General features: G+C 36.7%; 1 protein-coding gene across 3 annotated transcripts in view; it reads left to right on the top strand.

Annotated features, from left to right (window-relative positions):
• R3HDM2 (R3H domain containing 2) overlaps positions 1 to 6,000 on the top strand; it is a 119,016-nt gene continuing 113,016 nt past the window's right edge. The window contains exon 1 of one of the 3 annotated variants that reach the window (XM_077757546.1): positions 1 to 58. The gene's annotated coding sequence lies outside the window, so the exon portion shown is untranslated. Of the gene's footprint in view, positions 59 to 5,101; positions 5,172 to 6,000 lie in introns of those variants that run through there. The other 2 variants (XM_077757548.1, XM_077757547.1) reach the window with 2 other exon arrangements.

The raw sequence follows: 6,000 nt of genomic DNA, 5'->3' as shown, positions 1-6,000 counted from the left end.
TTTCTTATATGTGATGCCATTCCAGCACTGGACTCATGGAGGCTGAACATTTATTCAGGTAATAATAGGTAACATTTATAGAGCACTTTCTGTGCGCTAGGCAACAAACTAAGTGCTATACCTGTATTCTTATTTAATTGTCACACAACCTCACGAGGTTGGAAGTGTTATTGTGCCCATTTAATAGGTGAGGGAACTGAGACTCTAGAGTATACGAAGATTGAGTTCACTTGAATTAAGAAATAAAAAAGCCTACTGCTGTAGTTGAAGTAAGAGATGATGGTAGCTTGGATTGGATGTGTCATTTCTCACCTGTCATAAATACATGAACCTAAAGTGGTTTTGACTGACTGAATTTCACCCTCATATCCATAACTTCTTCCCACTAGTGAATATATCATACTTTTTGTCTGTCTTTATTTATTTATTTTTGTCTTTAAAACAATGGACATACTTTTTGGTAAAGAAAAATCCAATTTAGAGTGTTTTTTTCCCCTTCAGTTTTTAATTTAAATTCTAGTTAGTTAACACAATTTAGAAGGTTTTTAAATTTTTTTTAATGTTTATTTATAATTGAGACAGAGCATGAGTGGGGGAAGGGTAGAGAGACAGGGAGACACAGAATCTGAAGCAGGCTCCAGGCTCTGAGCTGTTAGCACAGAGCCCAGCGCGGGGCACAAACCCACAAATGTTGAATCATGACCTGAGGTGAAGTCAGACGCTTAACCGACTGATCCACCCCAGGCGCCCCCACAATTTAGAGTTTTAACTTTAAAGCTTTTCTGACTTAAAAAAAATTTTTTTTAATGTTTTATTTTCTGATAGAGAGGGGGGCAGCGTGATCAGGGGAGGGTCAGAGAGAGGGAGACAAAGAGTCCAAAGCAGGCTCCAGACTCTGAGCTAGCTATCAGCACAGAGCCCAATGTGGGGCTCGAACCCACAATGGCAAGATCATGACCTGAGCTGAAGTTGGATGCTTAACCGACTGAGCCACCCAGGTGCCCCTTTTCTGACTTTTTAGAAGTAGATAATAAACCTTGAAGTAGCTTAAATTTATCTGAGTAAATATCTATTACCTTATGAAATAGATATTTACTTTGTCTTACAAAAGTTAATAGATAATAATGAGGAATTTTAAAAAGCTTATTAGTATATATAATAAGATAGAAAATAGATAATAAGAATCTTTTCTGTTGTTTTTGGTGCACTTGAGCTACTGTTCACAGGTATTTTAGCTTTAAGGAACCTTATTTGGGCTTCCTGGAGGAGCTTTTCTGGTATATCTAAATGTTTATTTACAGATCATACTAATAGTTGTACTTGCCATAACTGGGAGAGTTTTTAGCACTACCAACTGAAAACCAGTCAAAAATGAAGACTGAACATCTCTGAAATTATAATGTTGGTTAACAGAATTATTTGTAGATTTAAGAATTTCAAATTTATATGCTATTCTGAGTGGCTCTCCATGTTGAGTTTTGCCAATTGTTTGCACAATTATTGAGCACAGTAGACTGTTGCCTTTACTCCCTTATCAGTTACTGAGTGGCCAGCATGAGTACATTGCCCTATGTCCTGTTTCCCTGTCTTTTTTGAAAATGATCTTGAGCCATAATTAACATAGAGTAAACTGTACATATTAAAAGTGTATAGTTTATCAAGTTTTGACATATGTGTTATTAACTCATGAAGCTGTTACCATAGTTAAGATAATGAACATATACATCACCCCTACAAGTTTCCTTATGCCCATTAAAAAATTTTTTTTTTAATGTTTGTTTATTGTGGAGAGAGGGAGAGAGAGAGAGAATCCAAAGCAAGCTCTAGGCTCTGAGCTGTCAGCACAGAGCCTGGAAGGGGGCTCAAACTCACGAACTGTGAGATTCTGACCTGAGCCAAAGTTAGATCCTCACCCAGATGCCCCTCCTTATCCCCATTTTTAATCCTTTCCTCAACTTCTGTGGTCTCCAAGCAACCACTGATCAACTTTCTGTCACTGTAGAAGAGTTTGCATTGTCTAGACTTTTATATAGATGGAATTATAAAGAATTTACTCTTACATTTATTTTTGGTTTGACTTTTGTTACTAAGCATAATTATTTTGAGACTCATCTCTGTTGATGCATGAATCAGTAGTTCATTTTTATTTCTGAGTAGCAATCCATCATATAGCTATAGCATAATTTGTTTATTTGTTTGTGTTTTGATGATGCACATTTGGATTGTTTCCAGTTTTTGGCAATTAAAAATAAAGTTATGCTATGAATATTTGTGTACAAATTCTGTTATGGACTTCTGCTTTTCTCCCCTCCTAAGTTAATTTCTCTCTTTTTTTAATGTTTGTTTATTTTTGAGAGAGAGAGAGTTGGGGGGAGGGACAGAGAGAGAGACAGAATCTGAAGCAGGCTCCAGGCTCTGAGCTGTCAGCACAGAGCCCAGCTTGGGGCTCGAACCTATGACTTGTGAGATCATGACCTGAGCCGAAGTTGGACGCTTAACTAACTGAGCCACCGAGAAGCCCTTCTTTTTTCTTTTTTTCTATAGTGAAATTCACATTACTTACAATTAACAATTTTAGTATGCAGTTCAGTGGTATTTAGTGTATTTATGATGTTGTGCAACTACTAGCTCTCTCTAGTTTCAAAACATCTTCATCATTCTGTAAACCACCCCATACTATTAAATAATCACTCCTCATTCTCCTCCCCTTCCCCCCTTAGCTGGTAACCTCTAATTTGCTTTCTGTCTCTATGGATTTACCTTGTCTGTATATATCTTCTAAAAAGAATCAGGCAATATGCGAACGTTTTATGTCTGGCTTCTTTCATTTAGCATGTTTTCCAGACTCATCCAAGTTGTAACATGGATCAGGACTTTCGTTCCTTTTTATGGCTGAATAGTATTCCATTGTGTGGATATATCACATTCAGTTTATCCATTCGTCAGTTGGTAGACATTTGGTATATTTCTACTTTTTGGGTACTGTGAACATATATTTATAAGTTTTTGTGTGGACATATGTTTTCATTTCTTTTGGGTATATATCTAGGAGTGTAATTGCTGGATCATATGGTAACTTTTTGAAGAAAGGTAAAACTGCTTCCACAGTGGCTGCATAATTTTACATTCCCACTAGCAATGTTTAAGGGTCCAATTTGTCTATCCTCACTAAACTTATTTTCTATCTTTTTGATTCTAGCCTTTTTAGTGGGTATCAAGTAATTTCATTATGGTTTTATTTACATTTCCCTGATGACTAAGAATGTTGAGCAACTTTTCCTGTACTTACTGGCCATTTGTATTTTTTTTTTTTTTTTTTTGGAGAAATGTATATTTAAATCCTTTGCCTTTTTTATTGAGTTGTAAGAGTTCTTTATTATGGATACAAGTTCCTTATTCTATACATGATTTGCAAATATTTTTTCTTATTCTGTGAGTTGTCTTTGAGTTCACTTTCTTGATGGTATTGTTCACCTGCAAAAGTTTTAACTTTGATGAAGTCCACTGATCTATTTTTTCTTTTATTCCTTATGCTTTTAGTGTTGTGTCTGAGAAAATTCTGCCTAACCCAAGGTCATGAAGATTTTCTTAAAATAAATGATTATTTTGAGTGAGAGCACATGCGCAAGTGGGATAGAACAAAGAGAGAGGGATAGAGAGAACCCCATGCTGTCAACATGGAACCTGAAGTGGGGCTTAATCCCAGGAACCGTGAGATCATGACCTGAGCCAAAATTAAGAGTCAGAAGCTCAACTGGCTGAACCATCCAGGTGTTTCTCAAGGTCATGAAGATTTATTCTTGTGTTTATTTTGAGTTTTTTAGTTGTAGTTCTTACAGCTAAAGAACTGCATTCTATTTCGAGCTAGTCTGCGTTCTATTTTGAGTTAGTTTTTATGTATGATGTGAAGTATGGTTCCAACTTTATTCGTTTATGTGTAGCTGTCACTTGTCTGAGCACCGTTTGTTGAAAAGACTGTCCTTAGCCTATTTGATTATCTTGGCCGCCTTGTTTGAAAATTAGTTGACCATAAATGTAAAAGTTTATTTCTGGGCTTTCTATTCTGTTCCACTACAACACTGTTTTGATTACTGCAGCTTTGGTTGTTAAGTTGAAATTGGGAAATTTGAGTCTTCCAATTTTTTTTTTCTTTTTCAAGATCATATTGTTTGGTGTACCTGGGTGGCTTATTTGCTAGACCATGTGACTCTTGATCTCAGAGTCATGAATTTGAGCCCTATATTGGGTGTAGAGATTACTTAGAAAAAAAGATTATGTTGTTTATTCTGGGTCCCTTGCATTTCCCTATGAATTTTAAGATCTTATTGTCAATTGCTTAAAAAAAGCCAGCTAGGATTTTGATAGGGATTGCTGTGAATCTGTAGATCAGTTTGGGAAGTGTTACCACTTAGGCAATATTAAATCTTTCAGTCCATGAACATGGGACATCTTCCCCCTTATTAGGTCTTTAATTTCTGTCAATGATAGTTTATAATTTTTAATGTATAAGCCTTACACTTTTTTTTAACCCTTCTCTATTATACTTTTTTTGTTAAATTTATACTTAAGTATCTTATTACTTTTGTTACTACTGTAAATGGAAGTTTTTGCTTAATTTCATATTTGGAATATTCATTGTCTGTTTATAGAAATACAGTTCAGTTTTGCATATTGACTTTGTATCCTGCAACTTTGCTGAACTTGTTTGTTTTTAGTGGATTCCTTAGGATCTTTTTTTTTTCTTTTTAAGGTAGGCTACATGCCCAGCATGGGGCTTGAACTCACAACCCTGAAATCAGGAGTCACATGTACCGACTGAGCTATCCAGGCATCCTGATTTCTCAAGATTTTCTATGTATAAAATTATGTCATGTGCAAATAGAAAAGGTTTTACTTCTTATCCAAACTGAATGTCTTTTCTTTCTTCTTATTGCCTCATTGCCATAGCTATCTTTTTTTTTAGGTTTTAATTTAATTTAAGTTTTAACTTTATTTATTTAGAGAGAGTGTGAGCATACGCCTGTGGGGGAGGGGCAGATAGGGAAAGAGAATCCTAAGCAGACTCTGTACTGTCATTGCAGACCTTGATGCGGGGCTCCATCTCACAAACTATGAGATTATGACCTGAGCTTAAATCAAGAGTCAAATGCTCAGCTACGTGAGCCACCCAGGTACCACAAATTTTTATTTATTTAGAGATTACTCAAACTCACAACTCCTGAAATCATGAGTCAGGTGGCCCCAGACTGGATATTGCTAATTGACCTAGCTTCAAGTTTGTTGATTCTTCTGCCTGCTCAGATCTTGTGTCAAACCCTTCTTTTTATGTTTTTCTTTTTTTTTTTTCTTTATTTCTAGGAGAGAGAGACAGAGAGACAGCGTGAGCAGGGGAGGGTCAGAGAGAGAGGGAGTCACAGACTGAAACAGGCTCCAGGCTCTGAGCTGGCAGTCAGCACAGAGCCCGACGCGGGGCCTGAACCCACGAACCGCGAGATCATGACCTAAGCGAAAGTCGGACGCTCAACCAACTAAGCCACCCAGGCACCCCTCTTCTTATGTTTTTCATTTTTATTGTTGTACTTTCCAACTCCAAAATTTTTATTTGGTTCCCTTTTTATAATTTCTGTCTTTTATTAATATTCTGTTTCAGGTTAGACATTGTTCAGGGATGGCTGGGTGGCTCCGTTGGTTAAGCGTCCAACTTTGGCTCAGTTCATGATCGTAGGGCTTGTGAGTTTAAGCGAGCTCCTCATCAGGGTCTCCGTGACAGTGCAGAGCCCGCTTTGGATTCTCGGTCTCCCTCTTTCTCTCTCTTTTCCTTCCCTGCTGTGCACGCTCGCTCTCTCTCAAAAATAAATAAGCATTAAAAAATATTTAAAAATAGGTATTGTTCTCATACTTTTCCTTAATTCTTTAGTCATAGTCTCTTTCTTTCTTTCTTTCTTTCTTTCTTTCTTTCTGAGAGAGCATGAGTGGGGGAAGGAGAGAGTGAATTTTTTT

The sequence above is a fragment of the Crocuta crocuta genome, unplaced genomic scaffold, assembly GCF_008692635.1.
Source record: "Crocuta crocuta isolate KB4526 unplaced genomic scaffold, BGI_CrCroc_1.0 scaffold549, whole genome shotgun sequence".
NCBI lineage: Eukaryota > Metazoa > Chordata > Mammalia > Carnivora > Hyaenidae > Crocuta > Crocuta crocuta.
This window is presented reverse-complemented; position numbering and strand designations above follow the sequence as displayed.